The sequence below is a fragment of the Apteryx mantelli genome, chromosome 25, assembly GCF_036417845.1.
Source record: "Apteryx mantelli isolate bAptMan1 chromosome 25, bAptMan1.hap1, whole genome shotgun sequence".
NCBI classification, from domain to species: domain Eukaryota; kingdom Metazoa; phylum Chordata; class Aves; order Apterygiformes; family Apterygidae; genus Apteryx; species Apteryx mantelli.
In genome coordinates, this window is record NC_090002.1 from 9,695,522 (window position 1) to 9,717,705 (window position 22,184).

General features: G+C 43.8%; 1 long non-coding RNA gene across 1 annotated transcript; it reads left to right on the forward strand.

Annotated features, from left to right (window-relative positions):
- Positions 1-8,085: 8,085 nt before the first annotated feature.
- On the forward strand, positions 8,086-18,235 carry LOC136994215 (uncharacterized). Its single transcript, XR_010886345.1, has 4 exons — positions 8,086-9,009; positions 12,500-12,794; positions 15,668-15,846; positions 16,402-18,235. It is a non-coding gene; the product is annotated as an uncharacterized lncRNA (long non-coding RNA).
- The last annotated feature ends 3,949 nt before the right edge of the window (positions 18,236-22,184 follow it).

A 22,184-nucleotide genomic window follows, 5' to 3' on the forward strand; every position in this document is an offset into this window, starting at 1 on the left:
TGATCAAATGCTTCATCCACATAACGATCATCCTTTCTGTGTATATAACAAGTTTGACAAGAGTGAAGTCAGGCAAAAATAGTTTAGTTTAACTTCATTTAGTGGCTTGTATGCAAGGGTAGAAGTTTACTGAAACATTACTAGAATGTGTGATAAACAGTGATTACAGTGATAAACGTTTGAAAAATAAGTGGTTGCCCTGTGCATCAGTGTGACTTCATCGTGCTTACTGAAGGTGCTTGTGCTTGTCACCTGGTGAGATCAAATGGTTGGAGAATTGCTGTGTTTGCAAAACGAGTCTGTGGAAGCTATGCAATGATAATTCTGTGACAGTAAGATCCCGAGGCACAGAGTGGAAAAACATCTGATTAAGTTAGTAAATTAAATGTTAGGGTCGTACTGGCTGTAGAATAAGGGAAATATACTCTCTGTAAATCTTGCCTGTCAAGATATAAGGGCTGTGTTGATTTTCATGCAACTTTCGGATCACTTCACTTTACTCTGGACAACTTTAACTCAATATCCATTGTTTATTAAGTAGAAGTACATTTGAAGGAAGCTTTTCCTGTTGTGGCCCTAGCTTGAGAGGGTGTTTACAGTGATTGTATAGTGTCTAGAAATCGGATGATGTTACAAAGCGGATGGTTGGCCAAAAATTAACCATTGGAGAAAGTGCTATTTTAAGGAGCGGAGGCCATCGGTGAAGTTAGCAGCTGCTTGATCTCTTCCCACGCTGTAATTCTTGCTCCTAGAACACTGATTTCAAATGGTGCTAGATACAAAGTGGGAAAATCTAAGCCACCATGTGAAACCAGCTTCCAGAGGAAGACACATCTTGTGCAAGGCTGCAGGCTGAGAGAGAAAATCCTTCGTCTCCACCATACCTAGAGAAAAATTAATTTATTTAATTTCATTAGAAAGTGAGACAGTGAGCTTTGGGGTAATTATTTTGGTGACACACGTTTCTTGGCATGTGAATAGTTTAGGCTGATGGAGAAATGAGATACGTGATGATGAAACCTGCCATTTGGACAATGGCTGTAATTTCCTTTGATAGCCGGGTGGCACGTATGGAAGCTTTTACCAGCAAGCAGTGAAAATGTCTAACTCTCCTTGTGATGCAGATTATGCAACTGATGTAAATAACAAGGTTGCTTTGTACAGTAAGAATCTTCTATGCCACTGCAGATGCAGCCAGTCTATAGTCCTCATTCTACGTAACGTAAAGTTCTAGCTTCTCTGTATTTCCATCACTTGCTGATCTCGGTGTCATCTAAAAGAACAGGTAGACAAACAGAAATCGGATGCTTTTTGTGACAGGCAAAGGAAGTATGACGCTAATAATGGAACTTCCTTTGTCAGCTGTATCGCACTGCTTATAAATGACATGCGTTTAATGAACAAATTACATGAAAACTGCTTTGAGTTGTGGGCTAAAATGAAACCTAAAAAGGGAGCATTTGCAAAACTGTAAATGGTTCAGCAGAGGTTGTCTAGGTGGTAGGAGAATCTGAAAATAACTGGCTGACATTTATGGGAAATGGAATAGGTCTGAGCAGTACCGTAGTGCAGCGTATCCGTGTAGTTAAGCCGCAGTACATGCATCTCAGTACAGCGGGAATAGATGGGGCGTCCTGAGGCCTATGAAGGACTTTCTACCACACAGAGGTATAATGCGGGAACTATCAGCCCCTGGCCACTGTGTTTGATCAGTGCTGATGCAGAAGCTAATGTGAAATGGAGTAAAGTTAGGCAGAGGTGGAGTTGGAGTTTTGCTTATTGATACCCTGGGCTTTTGGCAACTCTGCCCATTAGTTTTGTAACCAGATTTAAGGATCTGCTTTAGTGCCTACATCTTCTAATGCCCACCCCCCCCACCCTTAAACTGCAGAGAGAAACTTGGAGGAAGAGCAGTTCCTTCCAAAAAGAGCGGGGAGGGAACTGTACTAGATTACTATGTCTAGATATTTACTGTAGTTTCTAAATCCATTAACTGGGGCAACAGGGTGAAAGACGAGTGGAAAGCAGGTTTCCTCCCCAGTGTCTGTCTTGCTGGCACAGTTCTTTGAGGCGCTCTCCGAGTGCCTCTGACGAACTGGCTCTGAACACCTATGTGTGCCGTGCCTTCCCCTCCCCTCCCTAAGCAGACTAACCTTTCCGGAAATGCCACGCAGCAGCTGAAGACCAGTGGCTCATTTTTGGTTGTAGTTTGACAGTTGCATTACTTCACTGGGAACTTAGGCTCTACCGTTTGTTAAAAACAGATTGCGCTTCAGCATAATGCAGACGCTGCTTGCCCCTTCCCCCGGCTACCTGAACGTTGTGCTATGCCTTAACAAGCTCCCCTTCCCTCCAAGCAGCCAGAAGGTGTCAGCCCTCGCTGGCAAACTGCAGGTACACCTTTCATGAAGGATACGTCCGTGACCATGTATGCTGTTCGTTCCAAACCTAGTTGCATGCTCGGGCAGGCAGCAAGCCATGAGAAGGGGAGATTAACAGGGGGTAAGAAAGACGCAGAGCAGTTCACGATGCTGTGATAAACAGTGCTCAACTGCTAACGCGCACACATGCAAAAAAAATTAAAACTCTCCATAAAACAATGTTTTTCCCAAGCATGTGCTAGGTGTGTGCTGAATGTGTACGCATGGGGGATGCACACACATATGTGCAGAGACATGCAAATACTATCAGCCATAGCTGGCTTCATTGAAATGTTCCAGAGTTTTCAAGAAATAATAGGAGACGGTGCAAAATTTCCATTCTGATTCTTTCCTACTTCTCCAACACATTTTAGTAGCAGTACTGTTCTGTACTTTGCTTCTTTCAGAGTACCACCTCAAATCATTTCACAAACTTCATACTGCTTTACAGCTTCTACACAAGACAAAAGCAAAAAGGGAAGAAATCCCTGACTTCCCCATGTAAAGGAACGTCTTCCATAGTCTGCAGGAGCAAGGCAAGCCTAGATGTCACAGACCTAGTTGGCCTCTTACTTCTCACAGCCTGCACCTTATATATTAAGGCACTTCTTGGCTTCCACAGTAAGCGAAACAGACCTCTGGATGACCTTGTGTACCTCATAAACACTTTCCTCCATTTCCACCTCCAGGAATGAAACTCATGGTGCATCAAGCCCTGGTCTCCCCTGGAGGAATTATTCCTATTCCATATGCAGAAAATGTGAGGCAGAGAAGCTTGATGCATCATCCCCACAGTGAAGGAGTGAGTCAGACCTGGGGCCAGGTGCAGGGCAGAGGGGTGTGACACAACAAGTGGTGACCTGTAAGGGGAATTGAAATGAGTGAACTTCTAAGGTTTCAAAAAAAAAAAAAAAAAAACAACCCAAAGAACAAAGAAAAACCAAACTTCCTCAGCCTGGGGGAGCATGTGACTGCATCTGTTTGTTGGGCAGTTCTGTTACTGTGTGGTGTTGCGTGGGTCAGGTATGGACAGATGTGCCCTAACTTGCAATCCGAGCCAGTCATTACCTTGTGATGCCTTCCCTATCAGAGGCCGAGTGAAAGGGAGGGTAGATGCAGCATCATTCAGTGGGTTTGAGGCCTGTGAACAGAAGATGGCTCTAGAGACACTACTGCAATTACGGGCAGCAAAAGTGTGCACTTCCCTCATGAATTTAAAGCATAACGGAGGTTTTTTTTCCCCTTTGATTAAGACCCGAACAAAAACTCCCGACCACTGTCTTGAGCGAACATAATCTGTTCCTTTAGTCCTACTATTGCAGCCTTGTAATTGCAATATAAATAGTAAGGTTAAAAAAACAGGCACTCTGGATTTCTACCCCCCCCCCCCCCCCCCCAAGAAAAAAAGTAGCTGGAACACTATATTACGGCTTGCTATGGGTAGAAGCTTGTAGCATCTTTTGTCCTGTTCAGCCTGTTTTACCAATGGGATAGTCAGGCCTGCTTAAGACTTGAGTCACTAAATTCATGTCCTATTAAAGGTAATCTGTTAAAGCATTTGCTTGCATTTATCGAACTGTCAGCAAGCTGCCTGTCATTCTAATCCAGTTTTTTTTATGGTTTGATTGTGCAAGAGTTTGAGGTTGAGGGGAAAAAGGGGACAGGTAGAATGTTTTTGTTTGCTTGTTTGTGTTTAACAAAGGGAGAAGTATCAGGTGATGTGATGGGCCATACCAGCCCCCATTTTATGGTTCTGCCATACTGCCATCCATGTTTGCTGTGATGCTTGGGTGTAATAAAGAAGTGCAAGAAGCCTTTAATTTTCAGTTTACAGATCTTTTGGAGAAACTTGGAGATAATTCATGACAGTGCAACACCACTAAAATAATGAGGATTCACTCCCAAAACCTGTGGGGTTTTTTTGTTTTGCTTTTTTTTAATCCCAGCACTTTATTTCAGTCTGTTAAGGAAAGATATGACACCTACGACTCTTCCGAATTACTTGCCCCAAAGCTCTTCTGAACTCGAGTGGTTTTAGCGTGGTGACCATTCTAGGTGTGCTAGATGTTAGAGCTACAGTTTCTAATCTTATGCTTCTTGTGTACTGATCTGAAATTGCCTTGACTTGCCTAGAGTCACACAATCTTCTTCTGCCTTTAGTTTCATGAGAATTCTTAGGCAAAAACAGCCTGTTTGGAGGGCACAGGAACTACTGAACAAGGATTTCAGGTGACACAAAGTGTGAAATTGGGCAAACTTACACAATGAAGAAATGCCTAGCACTTATACGACCTAGGTCATGGAAGAACAGTAGGAGGGTACAGCCATGAAAATTCACCAAGTTCAGCCACATGCGGCTTATTTAAATAGCACATTACAAAACTAACTACGCTAAACAGTTCACAAAAGCAGCTGAAATCAGAGAAGGGGTTTTCTGTTCCTAACTCCTATACGTAAGCTTCACCTTGCAATATAAAGTATTGATTGCAGGTCTTGAAAGCAGTTACGCAGCTATTATTGTTGTGATTTGTATAGTCAGTTCAGGAATATGGTGTTCCCTGTCACTACTACTGTTCCACCTACTTTCAGTAATGTCTAGGGAAGTCACATTTTTCTTTGTGTCATTAAAGAGACAATAGAACATCCTCCAACAATAAAGAGTATAAGGAAACAGATACTGCCAGGTGTTCACTGAAGTATAGCCTGCCTTTAAAACGGGACATTTGAAAACATCCCTTCAGTGCTCTGCTCTATCTTAAAATTATTCATAGTAGAAGGACCTGGCAAAAAAGATGAAAGAAAGCATTGACCAAATCCCTAGTTGCCTCCCCTGAAAAATGCAGGTGCTTGAGCTGTTTGGTTAGTATCTATTCCCAGGATTCTCACCGTCCTTTCCACTGCTGAAACTCTACTATGTATTTGGGAGATGTTGTCAATGTTTAAGAAGCATTTTAGTTGTATATTCAAATACAAAACCAGTGGCCGCCGATGGACAGATACTGTGCACCATTTGCACTGGGTAAAGAGTGCTTGTGGGGGGAGTTGAAGGGATGTGCTTAACTCAGAAATAGCTCTCTTCCTTGGAAAGCTTAAGGTCTGAATCACACTGTGTTGGCTCAGTTTTTAGCAGACAAGCTATCACATATGCCTCCCTGTAGGCGAAGAGTCGTCACTGGCTTCAGGATTAGCAGCCAGGTTCTTTTCCTTTGAAAACTAGAGAATAATGATACTGAAGGCCAAGACTTTAAGCATGGTCAGTGCAGGAAGCTGCCCAGGGCAGGAAACTCGGGGATGGTGGAAGGTAACAAAACTGTAAGCAAAAAGAATCCATTTGGGTCTGTGCTTGGCCTGTACTGGCTCTGCTGGACCCCAAGTTCCTCTCCATTTAAATGGAACCAGAGAACCTGCCCCCAAATTGAACTTCACTACCACAAAGGTGGGCACGAAAGTTGTTATTTTGTTTGAGATCCTTGAGGCATTAACTGCTCAGTGTTGCCTATGAAGCTGAGAAAACTAGCGCCAACCTTAACGTATCCATGGCTGATGCTGCCCTGAGTCAACTGAACATAACAGTGATGTTTACATGTGGAAACACCTGAGAAGAATGTGGAAATCTGGCAGGAGACATAACAGCTATTGAGCTAGCACTAGCTTGACAGACACTGGTGAAAGCACTTACAGCAGCCTGCGGAGTCCACCCGACAACGACTACAGGAACAGAAATGCAAATATATGCAGGGGCACCTTTTTTTTTTTTTTTTGCCAGAACACAGAGTAACTTGATGCCTAGTCCTAAAAATATGTCCGAAGGAATACAGTCCAGAGGAAGCCTTGGAGGAAAAAGGGGTGAGGGAACTGGTGCAAAGGTTCTAAGCTTGCTTTTGCAGTTAGCTCAAGAAACGTACCTGGATTTTAAAACACTTCAGAGATGCAGGGTTTTTTGGATCTATGCTTTGGGGCTTAATGGCCCACTGCTGCAATAGCATTAATTTTCAAGCTTTACCTCCAGGCTCAGGGCTTGAGCACTGTCACCATTGCAAGAAATGTAGATTGGGAGATCCAGAACCCACTGGTCACCGACAATGAGTCAGGGGAATGACCTTGCCGCAGGCAACGCGGCAGGCAGCTATGGGTGCCTCTCTCAGAGCCGTGCCCTGATAACGTTATATAATACTGGCATCTCTGAATGCTGTTGAAACGCGAGTTAGCCATTTCTACTGCCTTATTTGCAACAAAACTTTTGGGTGGGTGAGAACAGAATGAGTACTCCCTTCTCGTCCCATAACAAGGGCACGTTTGCAACCAGGGCTTGGGAATATATGTATCTCTGTATAGATATATAGAGGATATGGGCAACTTGGATATATTTTGCAGATGTCTCTGTCCATTACAGATTACATCAGCAATACAGATACTTAACCAATGCGACTTACATCTCAACAACCCCCCCAGCCACACCCATGTTAAACTGTAAGAAAACACCGTGAACAAGTTTTAGAAAAAATACAAGGCAGCAATGAATCTTCTGGATAGGTCTGGAAGTGATCCATATGAAGAGTGAGGGTAAAATACTTGGTGTTTGGACACGTTAATGGATTTTCCCAAATAAGAAAAGAAAAACATTTGCTCGTAGACTGTAAGCTTCTCACAGCATCAGCAAAGCTCCTGACACAGAGCCCGATGCTGTATTTGTATGACATGGAAATTAACAGCAGCAGCAGCAGCAGCAGCAGCAGCAGCAGCGCTGCAGGCTTAGAATCTACTCTGCGAGCAACAAAATGGCTAGGGGTGCTGTCGTGTTCGTTTGAATTCCTTCGCCGTTTGTGGGTGGTGAAATCGGTGGATGCCGATATCCCTGCCACTTTGGGTATGGTTGCGAACTTTACCATCAACGTTAAATTAATGTTTCTAACCATCTTCTAGTTTGTGCCCTCATCAGCTCAACTCCACAGAGCAGAGGCAACAACCAACAGCAAAATCGGACTGCGTCACAGATGTAACACGACCGTCGGCAAAACAAGTGCAGTAAGATATCATGGCTGTCTCGTCATTCAGAGAGCCTTCCTTAGCTATCAGAGAAGAAGACTACGGTAATGCTTTTGAATTTATGGCATGAGCATTTGCAATCCTTAACTTCCTTTATCAAATTCTGCGGTCCTTGAACAGTAAAACTCCCAAGAAAATTACATGTATTTTGCCAGCAGACCCAACGCGTTAACGAATACTGCGTCATAATGCCGCACTAAGGCTGAGAGGTATAATAAACCCCACTTTACAAAGGACGAAAACCAAAATACAGACAAATGAATCAGCTTGCACAATGTCACACACAGGAGAGTCAGAGGGAGTAAGAAATCACAGCTTTTCCAAGTCCTTTTGAGGCAATACTCTGACAACCATTTTGGAACAGTTACCCATATCACTAATGTACAGTAACGATACCACTCACATGCCCCAAATCGCTGCTGACTTACAGAAATATGCCATGGCCCTTGCTTAGCCTTGTTTCACATAATCTTGCAAAGTTCCACAGATTTATCTGGTAACAGTAACCAATTCATGCGTAATGAGAGCTGAAGTTTAACACTGAAATAATTCTTTTATCTCTCAGTATCCTTTCCCTCCCTGCGCTTAGTTGCAATTAAACCATCTCTGTGGCAAAAAAATAGTAGCAAAAGGAATAAAAACAAATGCATCCTTATGCTGAACTCAAGAAGGATGAATATGCTGTAGTAAGTATATGGGCTGCTGGATGCACCTCCTTCCAAAGGGCTGAGGAATGCCATTAAGAAGCGCTACCATTGCACGTTAACGGGGCCCGCTGCCCCACAACATGGGATGGAGAAAACGCGAAGGGTCGGCCATTTAGAGAGCGCTCGATAAAACAGACTTAACCCACCAGTCTTCCAAGCAACAGAACGTCATTTCTTAGTCGAGCTCCTGGCTGTACAGTTACCTCCGCTGCTGCCTTGTACGAGTGCTGCTGTGTATGTGCTGTTCTTATATACGTGTGTATTTACGCCTGTCCGTCTTGCTGCAGGGACCACCATTGTTGCTGCTATTCCTGTTGTTCCCCTGCTCTGCGGAACTGGCGCTGCAGGAGGCAAGGATGCTCCAAGGGAGCCAGCTACAGCCAGCGAAGGCTCAGTGAGTCAGGAGGGGCTGTGATGACTGCAGTAAGAGTCTGAAATTCCCTACGGAGTGTGGCAGAAAAGGAGGGGGGCAAGAAACAGAAGGGAAGGAGGAAAAAAAGTGGGGAGTGGCACCTACTGTCTTGTCTTCTTCCCTCCCTTTTCCTACCACGGCACTGCCTTCGGGAATGGTCTCCTCCCCTCTGTGTTACTGCGCAAAAAAATGGCGTCGGGGATAAAACTGCAGGGCATACGGCCTTTACAACCTAACAGAAACAAAATTCTGTCACGGTGGGTGTATGTGTGTAAATACAGCCTCTCTCTCTCTCTCTCTCAGACTGCCGTTCGGAGGACAGGCTACTGCTAAGAGACGGAGACAGAGAACGCTATGTTGGAGTTGGTTCTAAACCCAGCCATTACTGCTAAACAAGCAAACCTGAGTCTTGAGATGTCAGCAAGTGAGTAATATAAACGCTTAGGCTACCATATCCCTAAACTTTTTAAAGCTTGATATGATGAAAGGCTAAGGAATAATGTTCCCTGCCGTATGAGAAAGCAAAGTTACCACTCCACTGCATAATCAGATGACTTCCTCAGCCAGAAGGACCGAGCCCAAATCTGGTTGTGTCGTCAGAACTTCCAGGCAGAGCTGCCATCTTCATTGCTGGTCGCTTTAAGAAGAGAGGTGGAAAAAATAGTATAGTAAATGGTTAAGAGAGTAAAATGTTCTCCTCCTTATCTTCATCTCCTTGTCCTCTCTCTGGATATGCTGTCTGCCCTCAGTCTCCCATCTATCCTTACCTAGTCTTTTCCCAGTCCTCTTTTTATTCCTGCTTTCTAATGCTGTTGTTTTCTTCTAAACCTTTACAGGGCTGTATTCAGCTCTCCCTGATGTTACTGAGACTGTGGCAAATTCACGCTTATGTAAATGAAAGCAGAGTTTAGCCCAGAGTCTTTTTCACTTCTTCAGTTATTCCCCTGACATAATTTCCAGATACAGTCCCTGCCCCAAGCAGTTTGCAGGGCTGCTACCCTGTTTACTTTTGGGCTACCAGAGCCCGAAGGCAACATTTAATTCCCTTATAAGGAAGAAAGAAAGAAAGAAAGAAAAAAGCCCCGAACCCTAGTACTTTCCCATTCACCGTGGTTAGCGGCTCTGACACGTCATTGCGACAACTGCGCAGCAAAACGAAACCTCCCTATCACTGACCCAGCGCAAACTCAGACCTGCGTCCTCGCCGCCGGGTGCTTGCCCGACGCCGGGGGCACCGCACGCGGAAAGCTCCTTCTCTTCCTCTTTTTTTTTTGGCTCGTGCTGTCGCCGCGCCGCGAGAGGCAGGGCCGCCGCCGGCCGTCGGCCCCCGCGGGAGAGCGGGAGAAGCCCGGCGCGGAGGCGCGGAGCCGTCCCAGCGCTTCGGAGCGAGCCAGCTCCACGCTCCGATTTGACACCCGGTCCGCGGCCAATCCGGGAGGGCTTTTCACCTGCCAGCGCCTTCTCCACCAATAGCGCGGCGCGCTGAGGGCCAGAGCCCTCCCCAGCCAATCGGCAGCGCCCTCGGCCACTTAGTTAATGATGCAGCAGTACAGGGAAGACTATCACATGTGAGCTGGAAGGCTGCCAACATGGAGACACGGAGAGAGCAAGGTAAACAACTTTCCAACGCCAAAATGATGACATTTAATCCCTAAATGCTGGCTTCCCGGCTCGGCTCATCCTTAACCCCTTTCAGCTGGTTTGGAAGCGTCTGGAAGGCACCGCGTACCTGTCCCCAGCGCTTGTAAAAACGGGCCGACGTGCCCTGCAATGATCACTGCGTCACCGTTTACCACTTTCTGAACTACGCAGTGACAAACCTCCAAGCTCTGAAATGCGGAGCGGCTGTTAACCCTTCCACCAAACCCCTGCCAACATGCTAGCCTTCAGAGAGACAGGAGGGAATAAAAAGCCAAAACAAAACACGAAAACAGCAGTCTTTGCAAAGTTGTCATCTCTCCCCCACGACTACTACCCTCCTCTGCATTACAGCAATGCCGGCAAGAGTGACATTAGTACAACCTGTGCCATCGCTCCATTGAGAAAACAGCTCTGACGCAGAACAGAGCAATCCTGCCCAGCCAAAATAATAATAAAGGCACTTCGGGATCTGAACTTAGGGACGATGGGGGAAGGGGACGCCCTGCAAATAATTCAGAAAAGGTAAATGCAGTTCGAGCCCCATCCTGATCAAAGGGTACGTACGTGGGAGAGACGAACCGGACCGAAGAGCTCTGTCCGTGCACCATCTGCGCAGTCTTCAGCCCTCCGCTTGCTGCGGAGCGCCGCAGAATAGAAGGTTCCAGAAATTTCCCTTCCGTTAACCCTTTCGGTGTCTGCCCACTCTCCCTCCCCGCGGGATTAAGCGCGCCGTATCTCCAGCATCGTCAATGGGCGAAGCTTCCTATGTCAACGGAGCCCAGGTAGGATTCTTTAAGTGACGCTGGACGGTGACAGGAGCCCGGTCCCCAGGGTTGGCGTTACTTCTCTTCCTTGAGCCCTCTCTCTTGCTGCCTCTCTCCCCTCTTGCTGCAGCAGGGCTGTTGCTAGTAGACCTATCGACGGAGCTTGCTCTCTCGCTCTCTCTCTGAGCTCTGTGACGCAGCTCTAAATTCTCCAGCCTGCTCCCTGTGTTATACCGGCGGAACTGCAGCTTTCCAGGGAGCCCGTGCCAGCAGTGCCAGGGCCAGGCATGCCGAGGGAAAAGTTGCTCCCGCACGCTGCACCTTCTTCTTCTTCTTCTTCTTCTTTTTTTTTTTGGTGTCGTTATTATGTTGCTCACCTCCGTTTCTGTGCTTCCTTCCAAGCCTGTCAGCGTCGCATCTCCTTCTCTGCTTCTGAGTCATGCTACTAGGTTAACTCTTTTAGGATTGGTAGTCAGCAATATAAATCTCGAACAAGCGCAGCTGAAACCGCAGCCAACTTTGTGGTGGTTTCTGTTTTTAAAAAAAACCAAAGCAAATCTTTTTGGCTCTAAAAAACAAACACACACACACACTCACTCACTCACTCACTCACTCTCCAGTGGAGAGTTAGCGCTTTTTGATTAACTGTTTCGGTGACAGGAACTACTGTTTGGAGTTGGAAAATAAAATATTTTAGGCCCGCGTGCTACTCAGCATGCAGTTACCATGAAGCGCAATGCAACTTCAAAGGAACTGCTCACATGAACGAACTCCGGTCTTCTGGACATGAAAGCATGAAACTACTGCTGGATGCAGACGACCCTGCGATGTTGGCCTCAGGACAGTGAGCTGTCTGTGGTCCAGCCACTGGGCAGATGCACTGTGTCAGATAAGTTACAGGAAGTGCTAGAAAGCTATAGGCTCTTCCTAATCCGAACAGTCATAATAAGTGTTATCGCACAGATTCAAAATACTCTGTGTAGGCAGGAGGACTTAATAACTGCATTCCTGGAGTCACCAGAATCCAATAATCTCTGTGCAAGAAAGTTCACAAAACAGCTACATAATTCAGCACAGCAGGCATAATCAGGCAAGAAAAATGTTGCAGAGGAACGCTTTCTCCTTGCCTCTATCCCCACAAGACAATCCATTGCATTAACTCTAGCACATGCAGTCAACTTCAGCACTAGGCAAATGAAACAGTGCTCTCCAGTCTTGTATCCTCAAAACCGGAAAACGTGGAGGAGGATCAGTGGTAGATACAGCATCTGGGAATCAAAGAGAAGCTAATGGAAAGCCAGCACTGTATGAGGGAGTTCATGCGTCAGTCTGCATATACGAGAGAAGAGAGAGTGAGAGAGCAGTCCATTTGAAAAATAAAGAATCCAGAGATATCACCGTTACCCAGATATATCTGCCATTTTAATTCTGGACTTCAGTGCTGCCTGTGAGCTTTGGGTTTTTCACTACAACCAAAGCTGAATTAACCACTATCTTTTCTCTTCACAGCGTCTGAAGAGCCTGAGCTATTTTGGGATTCGTCTGTACTACACTGAAAATGACACCTGTTACACACAGACACAAACGAGAAGAATTGCAAGCTCCCAATTTCTCAGATATGATTCTTCAAAAAAGAAAAAAAAAAAAAATCACATGAGCCATGCATCTGGGAGAGCAGGGTAGGCTGTTCATGTGAAGAGGATGACCCCTGCAAATTGAGCAGACACCAGTGCAAGAAATGTAGAAGGTTTCTGTATCTGCTGTATCTGATGCAGGGGGAGATCGAACCTCCACGCAACCAAAGGTAGTAGTGCTGGATCAACTAAATGCCACAAGACGTGGTTTCTTATGCAGTCAAACCCATGGGGATTAAACCCTTACATATGTGCTTTGTGGCCAAAGCCACAAGCATTAAGTACTTGAGTTAATGAAGGTAAAATTTTAAGAGTGCTACGACTACTAAAATGAGTCACTCAGAGATGATACTTTCTAAAGTAGGCCAGTGTTTTATGTGATATTACGCAGTCTGGGTTGCTTTTGCTTACCCCTGAGTTACCTTGCAAGCTCCATCAACATTCAGGGTCAGATTGGTTTTTCCACATTCCTCATTTTTCCTATCAGTACATTACTGATTTACAATGTACCAGTAATGTGCCAGCACTGTACAGACAAGACAGAAGCCAGGCAAGCGGACCTATAAGACCCAGTAGGGATCTGGACATAAGTGTGTATTGCAGTGTTTCAAGATAAAAAGACGAGCTTCAGAAATGGGACAGTTGACTAGTTCTTTTAGCACACTGATTTTATCAGTGTTGCAATATATTGAGAAAGTAAAATGGAGCTTTGATTGATTTCTCATTACATATTTTTGGTTGCTTTCAGGGGAAAGGTGGTGTTTATTGCAATAATATAATAATAATAATAATAATAATAATAATAAGTATTGGCAATAATATCACCAATACTTATATGCCAAACAGTACATAGAATTGCATCTTCAGGTCTCATTGGCAGCTCCCACATTATTTTCTGCTATGAATGCCACGACTTTAACAGTAATGACATGTAGGCTAAAATTGTGGATGTCTAACACTCATGAATGTTGTCAAAAATGCTATTGGTATTATGGGTGATAAAATAACCTTGGCCATCCATTAAGGAGGATCCTTGGTCTGTTCCTTATGAAGAATGAAACCCTAGTGGCACTACACAGAACTAACACCTTCCCGCTGGGGAGCTTTTGGCTCAGGTTCCAGTTTAAATGCCATGGGCCACACCTTCCTTCTGACTACAGGAAACGAAAGTTGTTAAAATCAGGGCATGTTCCTGTTTAACTAAAAGGCTAAGATCACATAATCCAAAGGCCTCGACAATGCCAAACAAATTCCTGCCCAAGACTTAGCAAGTCTGTGGAGCTGTAAATCTGTATAACCCCTCGACCTCAATATCCACGTAAATGACATCTCAGCACATCACCTTGGGGAGCAGATGGTTATAAACTGAAGAAGCAGAGAATCAGGCAAAGATGGGCAGGGGAATGTTAGTAATAATGCTTAGCACTATGTTCTTCAGTTTACAACCCAAAACTCCGGAAAGTTGTTTTAAAATGCAAAATAGTATTTTTCAAAATGCTGACATGGAATACTAACTATTTCAAAATCTGTTTTTCAAAATGTGAAATTTGTTAAAGCTTCTTCTTTCTCATAAAATGCTCACAACCCCAGTGAACTGATATTTTCCAACAAAAATATATTTCAGCACAGAATTCCCAGCCAGCTCCATTCAAGAAATATCAGCATATCCAATAACACAATTGCCTGTCTGCCAGGACTGTTTCCCCTAACCTTCACTGATCAGAGGGTGATTAGTTTTTTTAATTTTCTATTAATCTGAATGTTGAAATACTGAGCAAATTGTCCTTCTTAAAAAAAATCCTCCTTAATTATTTGCTGTAGTAAAACAATTCTCTACATTATGGCAACTAAAGAAGTAATGCTGTTAGTTGTTACCTAGGGGAATTGTCAAGTTTTTCATGGGTGCTTATTTAAAATAGTATTAATACAATTTTGCATTAAAGGTTAAATAATCTGCCCCAGCTCGCATATGGAATCAGTATTAAAGCTGGTATTGAAATTCAGGAGTTCCCTTCTCCCAAATTTTACTCAAGCTGTGCCTCTTGCTTAATTATAGTCCTTATTGCACAAAAAGCCCCCACTCAGTTAGTGAGATTTAACTGTCATTTGAAACAGAAGCTGCCAGAACAGTGTGGCTTTTAGAGGAAATTGATAGGAAATTATTTAGGGGAGGTTCTTTCATAAAATAAAAGCAGAAGTACAACTTTGAAATCTTCCTTCTATTTTCACATGCATGTACGTTCATACACACACATGCTTCACAATCTCAAAATGCTATACTAACCATCACCAAGTCACAGAGATTTCCAGGGAACTAGAGACTTGCAATGCCAAAATAAGAATATTTACTTACACAGCTACCAAAGTCCATGAAGGAATATTTTAAATGGTGTGTAATGCATCAAATTTTGTTCCAATATGACAATAACCTAATCTCAAGTAGGAAAGTTACTATTCACAATGTATCTTTAGGTCCAGATTTTTTTCCTGAGAAGTTTATTGTTATCCAAACAAGTTTCATTGAGGAATGTCAGAGAAATGGCTACTGTAACATTTTCAGTAATTCCTAGACTTGATGAGCTCAAAACCCATCACTGAGAAACACTTCCTTGCTAGCCCAGTGCATGCGTATGCTGCTCTTACAATCAGTATTTTGTATTTCTCACTGTGGTCCCAGCCAACAGCAGGAAGAACAGGCAGGCACATAAGTAACAATGAAAAAAAAAAGTCTGAAACAGTATTAAACTTGGTTCTGTACACCTACTTGGATGTGCATAGCTGACTAATTACAAGTGAACTCAGATAATTCTGCTTTACCCTATTGTATGTATTGTTCAGCTATTGGGTTTTCTCCGTCCCTCTCCCCCCCCAACTCCCCTGCATATTCATCTATAGTGGCTGGTTCATGGAAAATAGATGGAATAGCTGATGTTGAGATCAAGAGACTGCAAGACTAGAGATGTGGGTAAATTCCCAACAGCTGTCAGGGATACATGTGTATTAGTCAGATTTACATAAAATGCTCGTATTCTTCTTTGCGCAGGTTGGCCCATGCAATAGAGCAGGCACTGAACTGGAAACCTGCAGGTGAAAACCTGGCCATCACTTTGAAAAGCTGCAGTCCTGGAATTTATCATATGAAGTCTTAGAAACTCCCAGCTGGAAGAGCTAAGATCCTTTTCAAAGAGATGGCACTACATTAACATGCAAGCTGCTTCAAAGGTGAGCTTATGCTCCATGTTGAAGCTGGGTTCAAGGTATTTAGTGTCCTCAGATGACAGCTCTGCTTATTCTCCTTGCTATCTAGCCAGCACAGTATAGGAGAAGCTGCCAGGAAGTTGGCTTGTTGGCTCCTTGGGGCCCCAGGCTGCTCTGCCCTCAACGGGAAAGGGAAAGGGGGGCAGACAGACTCCATGAGCAGGAGGTTTTGCTACATTCCAAATCTAAGGAGCCAACAGTGCTGAGACAAAAGTAATTATTTCAGCTATTAGCTGCTAAGAATAGAGCCCGCGGGGGTGCTCTGCATGGCTGAGGTGCACTGACAGCAGGGTTGGAGGTAGCAGGGATTGCAGTGGAAGCACAGAAATAGCCATTCTCCATGCTCAGCACTGTGAAGCTTCATGAGTCACCAAAATACATTGTGGGGGGCGACAGGATAGGTGAGGGTAGAGGAAAATAGCCCCTACACGTTAGGCAGGACATGCCCCTGGGCTGTGTTTTCTCTGGTGGGGGAGGAGGGGAAGAACGTTATGCTGAGAAGCTCTTTTTTTTTCCTAGGGAGAACCTCCTCTTGGTCCCAAGGAATTGGACCTCCAGCACATGCAGCTCATCCTTACGCTTTCCCACCCACCAGCCCTGCCCATCGGAGAGCACAGCTGTTGCAAGGGAGCCGCAGATTTCCAATATGCCTGATGCAAGTACACCCTTCTGCTGCCCTTGGGGCACAGGCCTTCCTCCCACAGTCGCAGTCTTGCTACGGGAAGGGCGCAAATAGATGGGACCTGCTTCTTCCACACTGACAAAGAGAAAATAGCCTCAGAGTCCCTCCTTCAGGGCGACTGACCTTTTCCCATCCCACCAGAGCATGGTGCCCAAAACACGAGTCCAACCCAACTGCCAGCCCCGCTCTGCTCTACCACGGGTCCCCCGCAGGGCTATACCCCATGCAAGGGCTCAGTCTACCACCTTTCATGGATATTTGCAAAAGCTAAACAGTACCGGGGCAGCTGTTGGTGAGAAATCTATGAACCACAAACCAACTCAAGGCAACCAAGAGGTGGTCTTCTCAGGGCTCAATCCAGTTGTGTTGCACTAACGGCTAATCATACTTTAATAATATTAAAGTTTCCTTTAGAAATATGTTAAAAAGGTTAACTATATGACCAGTAGATATTTAAATACAGGATTAGTAAATGGCCAGGTGCGCAGCTGACTGTTCGTTTAAATCTTTAATATCTTTTCCTGGTGCTATTTAGGAAGAATTGCAATGATATCACTACGTGTTTTTAATCAATATAGCTTTTAGGAAATGATTCCCCTTTTGTGCTGTTTGTGCTGCTCATAGTACAATACATTCCTAATCCATGACTAGGTTTCCAAAGTACACAGTAAAATGAATAATAATGATAGTAAAAAGTGTACAGCTTTTTTTATGCAGAGAGCCTTTGTATTACTTTAGTGCTGGATTTTCCAGCTGAATCCTATTATACATGGAAAATAAAGACAGTTATTTTGTAAAAAAAACCCCTACCCAACCAAAAATAAAAAAAAAAAATCCTAGCAAGCTCATGCTTTAAAGAAAATTTTCATATCATTCCTGGGTGCAACTGCAGAACGACTCGAGCTAGATAGATTTAAACAACGACTCAGCTGGAGCATGGACAGGGCAGCAGACAGCATGCTAAAAATAGATTAATCCTAATTACAGCCACACTTCTACTTTTTCAAGGTTTCCTGTTTCACATGCCTAGACAAAGGCTATGAATGGATAGGGGGGATTAGTGCCCATTGTGGCAGGAGAAGGGGCGGGGGGCTCAACGCACTGGCTGTTATTGCGTAATTCTAGGAACATGCAGTCCTTTGGCTAAAGCAACGCAAGCGACAGCACCGTCCTCTGCCTCGCTGGCCTTCGGGCTGCCACGGCGCTGAGCTGATTGGACACAAACGTAATTCAGTGACCTGCCTCGGAAATCTGGCTTTTCCCTGGCTTAACAAAACAAGAAGAAACAACCAAACTAAACCACTGGAAAACAGAAGTTTCAGATAATACGTGATTTTCTAGTTAAATATTTAAAAATAACAACTTTCTTGTAGGCTTTTTGAACTACCGAAAACACTTGGAGGATTATGGTCCTGTGACAGAGTTACATGGAGTGACTGCAAACGCTAAGGAAAGGTCCTATGCTGAAATACACTTCATAGGATTCCGAAGGGATTGCCATAACTCTCTGTTCATTTTATTTCCTCCTGGATAATATTCATGTACACAGCGGTCTTACAATCTCCTAAGCAGAATTATAAAATATACTTATTTAAGCCTCTGCTTTCCAAACTACAGTAGTTTATTCCTCTGATAAATCCCATGAACCTAATGAAAAAACCTTTTTCCCACTGTAAAAGATGCATATTAATAGTCAATCTGAATATTTAGACAGAAAATGTATTGCTTCATCTATAATAGCTTTGTGTTGTTTTATCAGAAACCAGGACATAATGTTATTTTTCTTTTGTTGTTTATATAGCAGTAATCAATAGATAAGCATTAGGGCCCCCTTTGCTAGAGACTTATCTCAGTATGCACACATCACTGCTGCTATCAAAAAATAGCCAGCAATTGAAAGATCTTTTAGAGCAGTAAACCAAATGAAAACTTCATCAAACACTCCTTCACTGTCTTGGATTTATGTAACTGAGCAACAAATATTCCGCAACTACAGAGGAAACATCAAGAATTTAATTTAAAGTGTCCGTCTGAGCTTGTTTGAATGTTTTAGAAAAAAGAAAACAAGTCCTGACAAATTTCAGGACACCGACATCAAAGAGGGTAGTACCTGAACTGCTGACAGCTTCATGTCAAGGTCTGTCAACCTGGCAGGTTGCACTATGTATTAGAGACTTAGTGGTAAATTTTAGGACTCTTTGAGGTGGTACAGTGCTAGTTGAGGCTGACTCATCCCTAAGGAAAGATGAAAGTCTATAGCTCAAGCCGAGTGGCTTTCTGAGAAGAGGATCCTTAGGAAGAAGATGTCTGGCTGGAAAAAAACCTTGGTAGTTTTGACTAGGACTGTCACTTCATTATTATTTTACTTACAGCTCATCAGAAATGATTTCATTTTACTTTTTTTGAAATTCATTTCCCCTCTGCACTGAAATGAAAATCCAGGATTTGGGGCTTGCTTTTTTACATTTTTTTCATTAAATGAGAAAGACCCGCTTTGGCTAGTACAGATGCTCTGGGCCTACGGATGCTCACCTGGGATGAAAGAAAGTTGTCCGCGTAGCCCTGGTTTGATTTCCACAGTAGATGATAGTCTTGCAACTTTCAGTCTCCCACATCCCAGCTGGCTTTGTAGCAGAGTTTTGGGCTATTCTGAAGTCCATGTTTGTCAGTCTCTGAAGTTCCACCCTGGACACAAGAAAATTTCCCATTAAAAATTTCACCAAACTTTGTATGACAAAGCAATATTTTGTATTCTTTGGGAAACAAGAGAATGTGCAAAATTTTGCTTAAATACGTTCCTAAGCAGCTCATTTTGCATCTCTCCTGGAGACCTCATCTGAGATCAGATCTCCTTTTTGCCCACTGTTTTCCAGGCTATACGTGACAGTCCACTCCCTGACCCAAACTGCTTAAAGCCTAACACAGAGAGATAGTGCTGCTGCAAATGTGAAGAGAGGCCTGGCAGTAACTTAAAAACACCTATTGCCCTATGGGTACGAGGGCTCATCTCACTGAGTAGATGGCCATGCCAGCCCCTGTCTGGAATGACTTCATTTATAAGCACCGCAGAGGGCTGGGAGATACCCTGTGATTCACATAAATTACGCCAGTCCCCACTTACCGCCCTGCAGAGCACCTGCCAACCCCTGGAGCAGCATGATCCCCCCCCCCCCCCAAGTTACCCCCGTGCGTGCCAGCAGGCCATCACTGAGTATGTGCTGTTAGACACCACCATGGTATTTAAAACTTGATACCACAAATTATTTGCTCCTGTTTGAAACATTCCTGAAATGCTTTTCATTTTTATTACTGAAAATTATCATGTTCAAACCGGTTTTAGTCAGCTCAGCTGACTAAACCCACACTGTCACTACCTGTGGTGTATCTTGCCATTCATGCTGGTACTGATGTTAGCAAGTACTGTCTGCGTTTTATATGTTCCTCATATTTTAAATGGGGATATATATATTATTTTGGCCAGGGATAAACTGTCTTTGTTTGTACAGTACTTAGCCACACTGGCCTCTGGATCTCAGCTGAGGCTTCTAGCTGCTTCTAAAAATAAATAATTATAAGCTATTATCTTTTAAAAATACTTTTATGAAAGAGGGAGCAAGAGGAAACTCCTTTCCCAGCTGTTTTCTCCCCAAACTACCAAGAATTTTTTTAAAACTGTTTCTAAACTTTTTGGTCAGTTGTCTTCTCCAGCCTTTCATAAAACAAGGGTGCACAACAGTCTAAAAGTTAGGAAGGGTATTTTGCACTTCCATATCAACTTTCATTTGAGGACCACCATTAATTTCTAAAATCCAAGCTAGCGAATGAAAATTAATTTAAAAAAATACTTTTCCTAGCCTGGATTTTTTTTTTTCAAACCTAAATCAGATGTTGAACTCTTCTGTCAAAGTTTAATGGAAAACTTTTTTTTTTTGTTAGAAAAAAAAAGACTGTCATTTTTGCAGGATATTTTTGGTTTTCTTATTTGAGCAATTGATTAGTCATATTAGTCCACTGTAGATATTTTCTTCCCTTTCCAGAATGGGAAGCCTGTGTTTTGAATGATTCCCTTGGATAATTCATAAAGTAGAAAACAAAACATTAAACATCATTTGAAAAAACAGATGAAAATACTTTCAGCTTTGCTCATGTTCCTGCCAACTATTTTTCTTTAAAACAAAACAAAACAACTGCTCAAGCCGTACATGCCTCTGTATCATCTTACTCCTTTAAAGGAGAAGGGATACCTGATGATTAGGTCTCAGCCTAGTGGAAAGGTCAGCACCTAAGAAATGGAAAGGACTGGGTTGCCTCTAAACCAGCTCCTCATACTATTTCTAAAAAAACAAGGCAAGAATAATATATCATGATGAAGGAAAAAACTTTTAAGAGTTCTTAAAATACATATACTTTGAACAGCACACCAAAGATCACATATATTCCTCTGTTAAGAAATTAAGAGAGTGAACACAATTTATTTGTCCACTGACTGCACTGAACACAAGCCATCGCTCTTTAAGTTTGATCCAACACTGACATCTTGCATTCCTTAGAGCTGGACTGGCAAAGCGAGGGATGTAATCCTTCAAAAAGCCGAGAGTTGTATTTCCAGCAGGTCCTCTGCCTCCTCTTCATTTATACCTGTGCATGTGCAGTTTCTGTCTTTGGAGGGTAGTAACAGATCAGTTTACTTTAACACACACAGATCAGACTGGCAGAAACGATCCCTCTCAGGCTTTCGTACTTTCATCCACCACTGTATTCCCTGAGCAGGCTACTGTGAAAGATAAATAGCAGAGTTCCAAAGTGATTTGATGGCATTTCCAAAACCTACTGTGAGAAAAAGCTCTGCTTTTTAAAAAAAAAAAAACTAATTCACTCCAGGCTTCATTTGTCCCTTTGTTTGACAGCTTTTTTCTCAAATAGGAAGGTTTTGCACTAAGTCCTAAAGATGATCATGTTCTGGGTGCAGGCAGAACTGCCAGAAATGTTCCGTAGCCGGATTTCCTCCACGGACAGCACTGTCCCAGCTCTCTGATCTGCAGGGCCCAACAGAGCACAGCTGTGGCTTGCAGGCTGAAATCTCTCTTACAGGATAGTGGTCATGATGCATTAACCGAGTAAGAAACTACAATCGAGACACTAAAGCAGAGCTACTGTGTCACTAAAAGCCAGCGGGGCAGGAGCCTGGTCTGCGAGGAGGCAGCAGGCGGCCGCGTTCGTTACCAGCTGATGATGCCGGTTCTGGGCAGCTCCGTAATGCGGTCAGCTGCAGTAATCCGACCCGAGAGGGACGTACACAGGTCCCACAGCCAGGTCATCGGCCAGGAGAGATGGAAAAAGGGGCTCCCTAAAGAAGGAAAGGGGGGGGGAAAGGCCATTTCTAGCTTTTTTTGGCTATACAGTCACCCAAACATGGCAAAGGGTCCATCTGATGCTGTGGGTTATATCAGCTCCACCGCTCTGGGGAAGGTGGGGACCGTTTTTGGGACAGCATCAGTCTGAGCTCTCCTGAGCCCAGCTGAAGCCATCTGCTTTGCCTCCAAGGCGCAATCTTGTGTCAGTGCTCACAGCAGTGAGAGTATTGTCTTTGTGCGCCGTGAAAACCTTTTCTGGGCTCTGC